Source organism: Vidua chalybeata, chromosome 16 (genome assembly GCF_026979565.1).
Source record: "Vidua chalybeata isolate OUT-0048 chromosome 16, bVidCha1 merged haplotype, whole genome shotgun sequence".
Lineage (NCBI taxonomy): Eukaryota > Metazoa > Chordata > Aves > Passeriformes > Viduidae > Vidua > Vidua chalybeata.
Genome location: NC_071545.1, coordinates 546,868 through 557,977, shown reverse-complemented (window position 1 = coordinate 557,977; position 11,110 = coordinate 546,868). Strand labels below are relative to the sequence as shown.

Here is an 11,110-nt window from a genome sequence, read left to right as displayed (position 1 = left end):
CTCAGAGGGGCACCATGAGTCCAAGTATGCAAAATACATGTCTCTCATATTACAGTGAAAGGATCTATAAATGCTGAAGACAGATGAAAGCTTTCCATCTTCCTACAAAATCTTAGCAAACACTGCCCACACTTATCTCTGTCCTCACACCTCTCCATTTACTTTCATCCTCTTTTAAACCTGCTTTCCTTGCTAGCTCAGCTTCATTTATCATAAGGAACATAAAGCTTTACATGTGTGGAAGTGTCCTCTAGGACCCTGCAGAATCAAACACAAATGAATATAAAGTAATGTATTATATTTACAATTTGTATTTGGATAAACAAATGATTTCTCATCACAGCTTCTGGAAACGGGTCTTGTGCTCCATGATACAAGTCCATTGCTGTCCATAGTAGCATTAGCCAGTCACAAGGAAGCCTTAAAGGAAGCACATTACAAGGACTGCTTACTGCTTCCCCCAGTTTGGAGCTTAGGTCTGTTTTGGAGCAGGGGGATGGCCCTGCCTGGCCACCAGCAGAGGAAGGGGCACAGCACTGACAAGACCCCACTGGCCATCTGTCACAGCACAGTGGCCACTGTGTCTGTCTGCAGGACTTAACAGGGGCCTCTAAGAAAGGTGATGTCAGGCTTTTCAGCAGGGTGTGTAGTGACAGGAAAAGGGGGGATGGTTTTAAACTGGAAGAGGGAAGATTTAGAGCAGGTATTAGAAAAAGGTTTATACAGTGAGGGTGATGAGGCCCTGGCACAGGGTGCCCAGAAAGCAGTGGCTGCTTCATCCCTAGAAGTGTTCAAGACCAGGTTGGACAGGGCTTGGAGCAATCTGGTCTAATGGAAGATGTCCCTGCCCATGGCACAGCATGGGACTGGATGGGCTTTGAGGTCCCTTCCAACCCAAACCTAGGATTTTATCTTGCCTCTCTGCCCAGGAGCTTTGAGGTAAATACAAAACACCCTCTTAAGAACCTGTTTAAAATGCAGCTGCAAATGGCTCCAAGTCATCTGTGTATTTTGTGTTTCATTATCATATTTAGTACTTTCCTTGTGGTCCTTTGTGGTTTCCTTTAGATTGTAAACCTTCCAGGAAAGGGATTTGTTATCTCTTTGGCAAGATCCAGCCGTACCAAGCTGTGTACATATACAACACCATATAAAAGATTAGTGCTTTATTGGCCACTGAAGCATTGCTAGTTAATAATCTTTAATGTGGCAGTTATTTATCCAGTTGTAAACAGAGCACTGCTGCCAAGCCAAGTCAAATAAATACTATAGAAATCCTTCATCTTTAAAATGAACTAATTTCTGTCCTGGCCATTGTAGGCTTTGCAAAAATTAAAAACCAGACATACTGTTACTGAGCACAAAATTAGTCAGATTTTAAAGCTTTCCTAAAGCAACAATTGTTTCTAACATCTGCGCTGAGCTTTTCCCAGGCTCCAGGGCAGAAGCACAGCCCAAGTTCTCCTCATGCAACACTGCTGTCTGTGGGATAATGACCAAGGAGCCAAGCAAGGGCTGAGGCTTAATATCTACAGTGTATGCTGTGTACCCCCTGTGCTATCTCTGTGGATGGAGAGCTGTATAGCTGACGTCAGGAAAGACCCTGAAGGAGGAAGTCCTGTGGAGATGCAATGATCCTTCTCTCGCTCTGAAGAATGAAGCAAATGAGAACAAAGTTGTATGACCAGAACTTCGAAGGACACCATAACAAAAAATCAAACAAAACAAAACAAAAACCTCAACAAACCCTACATATGCTAATTGCCTTCATTAAGTACCTTAGACCCACATATATTACTATATTATATTGCTCTTTGCTTAAATCATGCTATATGTGAAGAAGGAGCAGGGGGATAAGATTGGGCTGTATATAAGGAGGGTAAAAATTTTACCTAGTTAGGAGGAAGACCCAAAAGGACCTCAGAAACAGTTGATGGGATACTAGTCTCCTCTCCCTCCTCCCAAGCATTCATTGTAAGCTTCTACATAAAATTATTATGATTATTATTACCTGGGCTAACACTATACTATTGCTACTGTTAGAACTCTATCACAGCTACTGCATCCATCTAGGGCAATTCCAAATCTATATGTCATAGACTCTTACAATGGTTTGGGTTGGAAGGGATTTTAGAGCTCGTCCAGTTCCACCCCTGTCATGTTCAGGGACACCTTCCACTGTCCCAGGCTGCTCCAAGCCCTGTCCAGACTGGCCTTGGACACTTCCAGGGACCCAGGGGCAGCCACAGCTTCTCTGGGAAATCTGTGCCAGGACATCACCATCCTATGAGTAAAGAATTTCTTCTGAAAATCTAATTAAAATATCTAACTTACAGTTATTCCCCCTTTCCATTCCCCCTTGCATTTCTGCCGCTTCAATAAACCACACTACTCATGAATCTGTGACGGTGAAAGTTCTTATTGAACATTACCAGACACAGTATTGAACATGCCCTGTTTGAGAACCTGTGCTTGTGGAAGTTCCTACTGAACACAACCACTTATAGTGCCAAGCTGCTTATAATAAGAGATTAAGCCCAGCTGCCCTCACCCTCTCTGATCTCTAACAATCAGCTGGCTCACAAGGCGTTTCTTTTCCACCAAATTTCTATACTCTTATCACAACACTGCCCCTCACTGACACCCACCACTCCTAATAGTCCCTATCACGTCTCACACTCCCTAAATTTTGGCCTACACATCCCTCACAGTGACCCCTCACAGCCTCCTGTTCCTCCGAAACTCCCATCACCCTCCTCACCACCCTTCCATCAGCTCTCACAGCGCCTCACAGCCCTCACCACCCCTCCCCACAGCTCCGCTCGGCCGCAGGGCCAGGGGCGCTCCGCGCGCGCCCGCCCGGCCCAGCAGGACCGCGTGCGCGCGCCCGTCCCACCGCTGCCGCGCCCTCTGCGCAGGCGCGGGGCTGCTCGCGCCCCCGGTCCCGCCGGACGCGGCCCGGAGCGGCGGAGAGCGGTGAGGATGAGCGCGGCTCCGGGAGCCAGCCGAGGGAGATGGCATTCGGTGTCGGGCGGTGGCATCGCGGCAGCATCCTCCGGCGGGGGGCCGGGAGGGATCCGGAGGGGGCTGGCTTCGAGACCGGCCTTCGTCGGGCCCCCATGTCCTGGCCGCGGGTCGCTGGCTGTGCTCGTGCGAGTCCAGGCGGCAGCTGCGGGGGAGGCTTGGGCGCGGCCCCAGCCGTTGTGTCTGTCCATGGGCTCCAGAGCCCAGGGCGGAACCTCCGGGGCTGTCGGTGACCGGAGAGCGGGCGCTGGTCCCTGCGGCCAGCCGGCCGCGGGGGCTCTGGATTGCGCGCCTGGGGGCTGGCTCGGTGTGTGCAGAGGCTGGAAGGTGTTTAAATGGCTTGTGCGAGCTTCGGGTGCCGGTCAGTGCCTCAGAGGATCTTCTGACCGCTGGTGACGCTCGCCCCAGCACGCACAGTGTACACTTCTTCTGCCAGCCCACCCCCGCAGCGGGGCAGCGGATCTTCCTAGGGAGAGCTCTCTAAGCCCAGCACTTGTGTTCTGCAGCCTCTGACTTCAATGTTTTTTAAATTTCTATAATGAAAGTAGAATTTTATTGTGAGTTTGTTTTCACGTTAGTCTTTCCGGCCCATGCTTCAGTGAAAGTTGCTGCTGGAATATTGGGGCTGGCACACTGTTAGCCACCAAACACCAAATTTAGAGTGCTGGCTGGAACCTGCCAGAATGCTCCCCGGCCTCTCTGGGCCTGTGAACAAGCGAGCAATAGCCGGGTGGATGCAGTATGCTCAGCTGATTCCGGCCCCAGGGCAGCAGGGGGAATGACACCTCTCAGGTGCTGTGTACTTGTGATGAGAGGAAAGTGGGACCTTCTCCCTTGAACTATATTATCTCAATCCTTATGTTTTTATGTCCAATTCCTACAAGAAACTGGAGCATCTGAAAGCTTTTCTGGCTTAGAGGAAATCCTAGTAGAATTTTCAGAGCATCCAGGAGTACCCAGAGCACAGAAATAACATGGATCATATCTAGGGCACTGTATTACCAGAATAGGGAGTTCCCTGTTGTTAGAATTTCCTTCTTTCTGCAATCACTAGTTGTTAGACTGTTGCAAAAGACTTCTCCAAGATAGTTACTCAGGAACAACAATGATAACTCGAGTTCAAGGATTCCAGCAACATTTTATGGTAACTTTTTGTTCCTTCCAAGCAATGCATGATACTTATATCCTTTTTAATTTTCAAAGCAGCTGTGAATAGTATTGCACTAAACATAATTAGCTGTTGGGAATCCTTGTACTGAAAGTCTTTTCTGTCATTAATATTTGAAAGTTTGCAGGTGTGGTCCCGCGGCCGGAAATTTTAACTCAAATAAAAACAGCTTTCTTCCTCTTTTGGGGGGTTGGTTTGTTTGCTTGCTGTTTGTTTGTTCTGGGTGTTGTTTTTTGATGGTGTTTTTGGGGGTTTTTTGGTGTTTTTTTTTGGGGGGGGGGCTTGGTGGTGGTGGGGATTTTGTGGGTTTTGTTTTGTTCTTTGTTTCTGGGGAGTTTGCTTGTTTGTTTGTTTGTTTGGGTTTTTTTTGTGTTTTTTGCTGTTAATGATTAAGTGCTGCCAAGTAAATGTTTCTAGCAGGCTGTTTGTGCATCCATCACATATTTAAGTACCTCTGCTCTTCCCAGCTCACTCCTTTTGTTGTGGTCTTTGTTTTCTCCCCTTGGTTGTATTTGCTTATTTGTTCTGTTAATCTGAAGTCTTTAAGGGCCTCCATCCTCTGATCCCCCTGTTATTTGGACTGTAAAGAAAAATGGGAAAAGAAGTTATCCCTGTACTAAAATAACTGTTGCATATTTAAGGCAAGCAAAGCAAACCAGTCCGCACTGCACGGGAGACACCTGTCTCCAATGCCAAGGTTATTGCAATCTGCTAATGCATTGTTTAGGCATTATTGTTGTGTTGTATTGTATGCATTGTTTGGCATTTATTTAGGTCGTAGGTGCCTTTGCTTTAGTGCTGAAGCCACATACAGCCAGTGACAAGCACATTATTGATAACATACCATTACTTAGGTCCTTGCTGTTCTTCTGGCTCTGTAGAATTCCCCCTGCCCTTCCTGTTAGGTTGGAGAGGCAGCTGGAACTGGTGCTGTTGGGCTGTGTGGCTGCATGCTCAGGCACAGATAAGTGTGTGTTACCACTCAAAATTGATAAATTGTGTTAATGGTCTGAAAGAAAAGTAGCTCCTTTTAGTCTGTCTGTACGGCCTTGAATCAGGACTAAAGTACTACAGTTTCTCTCAAATTCATTTGAGGATGCCTTTATTTTCAGGTTTATTTGCAATAGTCTGACACAATTGAATGGAGTGTGTTGCTGGGTGCAGTAGGTTTTGTTGCAGAAATAGTGTTCTTGGGCTATTTCCTGCTTTGGTACTTGGCCAGTCACCTGATACAAAAATAGATCTTATTGCACTATAATTAATGATTGACTGGCTTGGAGTCCACATGTGTTTATTGGAATATGTGCTGGTGAGGTCCTGTTCTGGACTCAAATGTTTTAAAATCTCTGACTTTAATATATGGAAGTGCTCATATCTGTGGTGTTCACACTCTTAGGCTTTAACATAATTCATTTGTTCTCCTCCTGCTTAAACTTCTGCAGTTAGAGAACAATTGTCTGAATTTTCAGAAATGTTGCAAAAGACTATGAGCTGTTGATTCCCAATGTCTTGGGAAAGAGACTCAGGAGAAATCTAGGAGACTGCCAATGTCTGTTAAGGAGTGTGCTGAATGATGCTTGGGGTGTGGGCAGCTACATCAGCACAGAACCACAGAGTGGTTTGGCTTGGGACGGCCCTTAATGCTCATCTCATTACAGCCCCTGCCATGTCCAGGGACACCTTCCACTGTCCCAAGTTGCTACAAGCCCCGTCCAGCCTGGCCTTGGAGCTTCCAGGGATCCAGGGGTAGCCACAGCTTCTCTGTGGCTGCCAGGGCCTCCTCACCCTCACAGATATTCTTCCCAATATCTAATCTAAGCTTATTCTCTGTCAGTGTAAAACTTTTTCTCCCCTCCTGATTAAAAAACCTGTCAAATAAGTGTAACTTAGGTGTAGCTGCCAAAATTCACCACTTCATTATTTTGTTATTTTTTGTGGGGAAAACCACTTAAAGGAGAAATAAATCTCACACAAGTACAAGTGTAGTGACTATGTTTCAGAAAACTTGTACTGTATTATTGCCAAATCTGCTACACTGACCATCAACATTTTGAAAAGAAAAATAATGTTCAGATTAGTTTGAATTTTTCTACCTAGTAGGACAAAGGCCAGATACCAACTCTCAGCAAATCAGCTATTCTAACCCCATAGTCCACTGCATATCATCAGAGTATAGTTGGGTTTGTTTCAGAACTGGTGATCCAAACACTGCAGAGTGGGAATTCCAAAGTCATGTACCTATGCAGCAAGTACCTGTTAGTCCCTGGAAGAGAAACACTTTCCAGAGATTGCCTATTTAATGCAGACTTTGTACATCCTGTAGAGAATAGGGGGAGCTAAAAGTATTTGTGACACAGCTGCCACAAGTAGTAATCCTGCTTGTGATTTTAGAGACTGAAATGAGTTGTTGATGCTGCAAGCACTTTAATAATGTAGTTATTTATCTGTTCTCTTTGGTGAGGGTATTTGTCACCTTGTTTTCTATAGTTTCAGGAATGAAGATTGGAAGCTGTGCATGCAGATACCTTTTTTTTTAAGGTGTGGAGGTCAGTGGTGCACTTGATGCATATCAGTGTTGCCCAGTGCACTGTTTAAAAAACAGTCTAATTTTTACAGATTATTTTTCATCTCACAAAGAGTAACAACTGAAGGGAGTAAGTTATAAGAAGATCTGTACAGTCACAAGTTCTAAGGTAAGGGTTAATAAAAGCACTTCAGTCTGAGTATTGGAGGAGTTTTGGGATTCTTTTTGTTTAATAGTTTTGTTTTGTAATATCTTTATTCTATAAAGATGTTTGTTTTCTAATCTGGATGTGGAGACAGGATTCCTGCTCCTGGTTTACAGTTCAATATGCCTGTATCCTCCAGATGAGAGACTTGGAATCCATTGGCTAATACAGTGCCACTGGAGAGAGGAGATGTGTCAGGTGTGTTAGATCCCTTCAGATTTGCTCAGAGCAAGCACATGGGTACAGAGAACCCTCAACAGCAAAGCTTCCTGTAAAACCTGTGCCCTGATTCTGAACTCTATGACAGGGCCAGTTGCCCAAAGTTCTCTCCCCAGAAAGACTAGAATATTAGCAGTATACACTAATAGTAAGGTTATAAACTTGGCAGCCAATCTGGTGTGATTTCCAAACACAAATGCAGGACTAGTGTGGGATTTCACACTCGTCAGTTTTTCATTATGAGGTGCTGTTTCTGTACCTTTGCTGCTGCAGAGGAGTGTTTGTTGCTGCTCTTTTAATAGAGCGTAAGTGTTGTAAATAGAGACAAGCCAATTTAAATTAATTAATAGCACAAATTTATTTTGCGATCCCATAACAATTTAGTGTTCGAATTTCCCCCAGCCGCAGCTTGGTTGGGTCAGCCCACAGTCTACAGAGCAGCTCTGGGTGCAAACCGACAGAGTCAGTGCCTCCTTCGAGTTTTTGCACCCCATTGTATTTCTGCAGAGGGTTTTTATACTTTTTATTCTGCCTTTGGCTATAAGTCATTGTGGCAAGCTGCATATTCATGCAGTCTTCTGTCACAGAGAAGGCATTTTGGCCGCTAATGTCTGAGCAGCAGATCATCAGCTAGTGATGAGTCCAGGTGTTCCCCTCCTTGTCTTCCCTCTTGGTGTTGAGTCTGGGTCCCGGTCTCGACGCCACTTGCCTGTGATTCGCTTGGGTGTGATCTAATAGCCATCTTTTTGCGGTCGTGGTTTTCTGCTGGCTAGGGATTTTTAAATGCTAATTAGGTGCCCGGCAACTCAATCTGCGAATTTCCTTTTGTCTTGGTTTTTCCAGTAACTCTAAAACATTTAGTGGCTACAGTGTATAACATCTATAACTACAGCCTATTACATACAACCCTAACTGCACGAATTACATATATAACGTAAGTTTAGAAAGATGACAGAAATAAGTACCAAAATAATGCAATGTGTTGTTCAGTTCTCCAAAATGTAGCTGTTGGCTGAGCTTAGGTTCTCCTTTGCTTGTAAAGTGTAGTTGGTGTCTGAATATCTCCTCCCTGTGTAGGGTAATCTACACTTCATTTCAGAAAAGGGTAATCCATTACAGGGCATACCAGATTATTGAAGCTTTTCTTCTAAGCAACGTTGGAAGAAAGGAAAAAAAAATGTAGGGTTTTGCAGAGCTGGAAAAAAATAAAACTCTGAGTAAAATGACAGCTTTAATTTTTATATGCTCATCTTACTGTAAATTGGCTTTTGCTTTCCAAGAGAAAACTGCTGTGCCCTTATACTTAGTGTACTTATACTTAGTGTAGGCAATCATGAAATAGTCTGAGATAATGAGGTTTCCCTACCCTGTTTTTAGCTGCTGGCTGAAATTATGGGAGCACAGATCTCCCCTGGAATAAAAAAAGTTGTAGGGATAACTGCTGGCAGGAATAAAGTGTACATCTTCATTTGCTTACTACACATACAAGAAGTGTGTGTAGTGATTTCCAAAGGCTCAGCATAAATTAAGGATTTATTATGTGTGCTCCATTACATCAGGGTTACTGCTGCATCCACACGTTTCCCAATTTAGATACCCCTTGAGCTCTCCATCACTGCCCGTTAAGGCTTTGTATGTTCATGTGTTGCACTATGGAGGTCTTAAGCCACTATAAACATGTATTATCAGTTAATTTTATAGAAGAATTAAACTGGTGTAAGTATCCATGCTGATACTTGAATTATTTTGACTAAATTGTCTTTTTGTTTTGTTTTAAAGATGATATGAGGAATTGGGACATTGGCTGGTTTCCTTAACAGACTTTAAATGTCACCATTCATATTTTGAACCTTTCTCAAGAGAGACTGTCCAGCAGTCATCTGTGTGGGTGTATTTTTGATAAATATGAATATTGTGGGGAAAGTTATTCTGAGCATTAGTTTTTAAAATGGTATTTATATTTGTTATATTATATATATACACAATATATTGCCATGCACTGGGAAAGGCTTCTTGGCAAACATCTCTCCTAGGAATGCCCTTTCCTGGTATCTCAGATTGTGTCTTCTGCTTGTAAAAATCTGCCTGTGTTTCCATTCATGTTGTGAGCTGCTGTTCTGGACCTGAAAAAACTCTAAATGTAAAAGAAATAACACATGGCTGCATGTATATCTAAAGTACATGTTTACATGTTCCTGTGCCTTCTGGTTAATAAGAGGGAAATGAATAAATCAGTGTTTGACAAAAACCAATGCAGTGTGCCTAAGAGGAGAACATATCATCAACAGATATTTAAATATGTTTTTCTGCCAGTAAACGTAGTGGAAGAGAGTCTCAAGGTGATAGATGTCAAACTGACAGCATGCAGTGCAACAGAGAGGGAAAAGGGATTGCATTATTGTGTATGGATTGATACCATGTCAGGTTTTTCACTGACAGTCAACACTGTCTTTGCTTCTACATAGTTGACTATACTTCCAAACAGAGAAAGATATAAAGTGAGATGTTATGGGAAAGTTAAAATAATAAGACCAAAGATTGTATCTTCAGAGTCAGAGGTTGCTGTTGAGGGGAGACATGTTTGTAGTTATTTCCCATTTTGCAACCAAGGGAAGACAGATAATTAGCACAACATGAAGGATGTTTTAAGCCTTATGGTTTGGAAGAACCAGAAGGAAAACTCTGACAATGTAGTCAGAAAATTGTATTGATTTTTTGCACTATTTTGACAGATACCTTTTTTATAATGGTTAATTTTTAATGCATCGTGTAAGATAGTTTTGCAGGTTAAGTGCAGTTTTCTTTTGGTCTGAAGGGGAAAAAAAGGTAGGAATTACCCTCTCTTTAATTTTACTGTTTGTTCCTTGAGTGTTTTTATGATGTAGGCAGGAGTGAAAGCTACTCACCTATGGCTTTGTTAACGTTTGCCTCCAGTATCCTCTTATGCTCTGCTCTTTAGCGGTTTTGAACCTTTGTGGAGTCATTAACCATTTCTTTCCTCTTACATTTTTTCAACAAAAATGTGTTGTGTTTTTCCCCAGACTTGTATCTTATTTGGTTCTGTGTGTGCCTTTTTGGTATCTTACTGCTCCCAGCACCCACAGGGACTGGACATCAGAAGTGCTTGTGTCATCCCACCCCAGAGATGGGAAGGAGGGGAGGCTTTGTATTGAAGTGCTTGCAGCTATGAGATGTATTTAAAGTAGATATTAGGAAGAAATTCTTTACTCAGAGGATGGCAAGGCAAAGGATTCTTTACTCAGAGTTTACTTCTGCAGGGTGCCGGGAGAGGCTGTGGCTGCCCCATCGCTGGAAGTGTCCAAGGCCAGGTTGGACGGTGCTTGGAGCAACCTGGGATAGTGAAAGGTGTCCTTGTCCATGGCAGGGGGTGGAATGAGATGATCTTTAAGGTCTCTTCTGACCCAAACTGTTCCATAATTCTATGGCATACACATTCTCCTAAATATAAGCTACTATCACTTACCTGCCCAGCAATGAAGAACTGCTGTGTCTGAACGTGCGTCTGAACTTTAGACTGTAATAAAGTGCACAACAAATCAATTACAGATAATTTAGACTGTTTAAGAAGGTGGTAGTATGTTCCTAAGAAAGAAAACATGGGATTCTAGAACAAACTGTTACTGTGCTTCACACGCAGTGGTGATATCCCAAGAGAAATCATCTAAATGCCTAAAAGTATTTGCGCTGTAGAGTGCTCTGATATCAGGTCTTTATCAGTTACTTGGGAAATTGAGAGGTTTTTAGACTTTGTCCTAAAAGCATATCAAAAATCCAGCAGGAAGCATCTAATAATCTGCAGTCACACTATTGCTAAACTTGTAATAGAACATTGTCATGACTTTTATCGTGGCGCCCAGCTTGTGAGTACAGAGTGCCCAGGGCACATGTAGAGATCGAACTGCATTTAACCACTCCATCGAGCTCTGTGTACTCTGCTGGAAGGGATCAT

General features: G+C 43.4%; 1 protein-coding gene and 1 long non-coding RNA gene across 3 annotated transcripts in view; one reads left to right on the top strand and one right to left on the bottom strand.

Annotated features, from left to right (window-relative positions):
- Positions 1 to 1,151: 1,151 nt before the first annotated feature.
- Positions 1,152 to 2,833, bottom strand: LOC128796108 (uncharacterized). The gene is made up of 3 exons (XR_008433729.1): positions 2,762 to 2,833; positions 2,108 to 2,284; positions 1,152 to 1,648 (listed from the first exon to the last, which is right to left on the bottom strand). It is a non-coding gene; the product is annotated as an uncharacterized LOC128796108 (long non-coding RNA).
- An 86-nt stretch (positions 2,834 to 2,919) lies between these two features.
- TBC1D24 (TBC1 domain family member 24) overlaps positions 2,920 to 11,110 on the top strand; it is a 36,901-nt gene continuing 28,710 nt past the window's right edge. Inside the window, exon 1 of one of the 2 annotated variants that reach the window (XM_053957436.1) lies at positions 2,920 to 2,976. The gene's annotated coding sequence lies outside the window, so the exon portion shown is untranslated. The remainder of the gene's footprint in view (positions 2,977 to 11,110) is intronic. The other variant, XM_053957438.1, reaches the window with a different exon arrangement.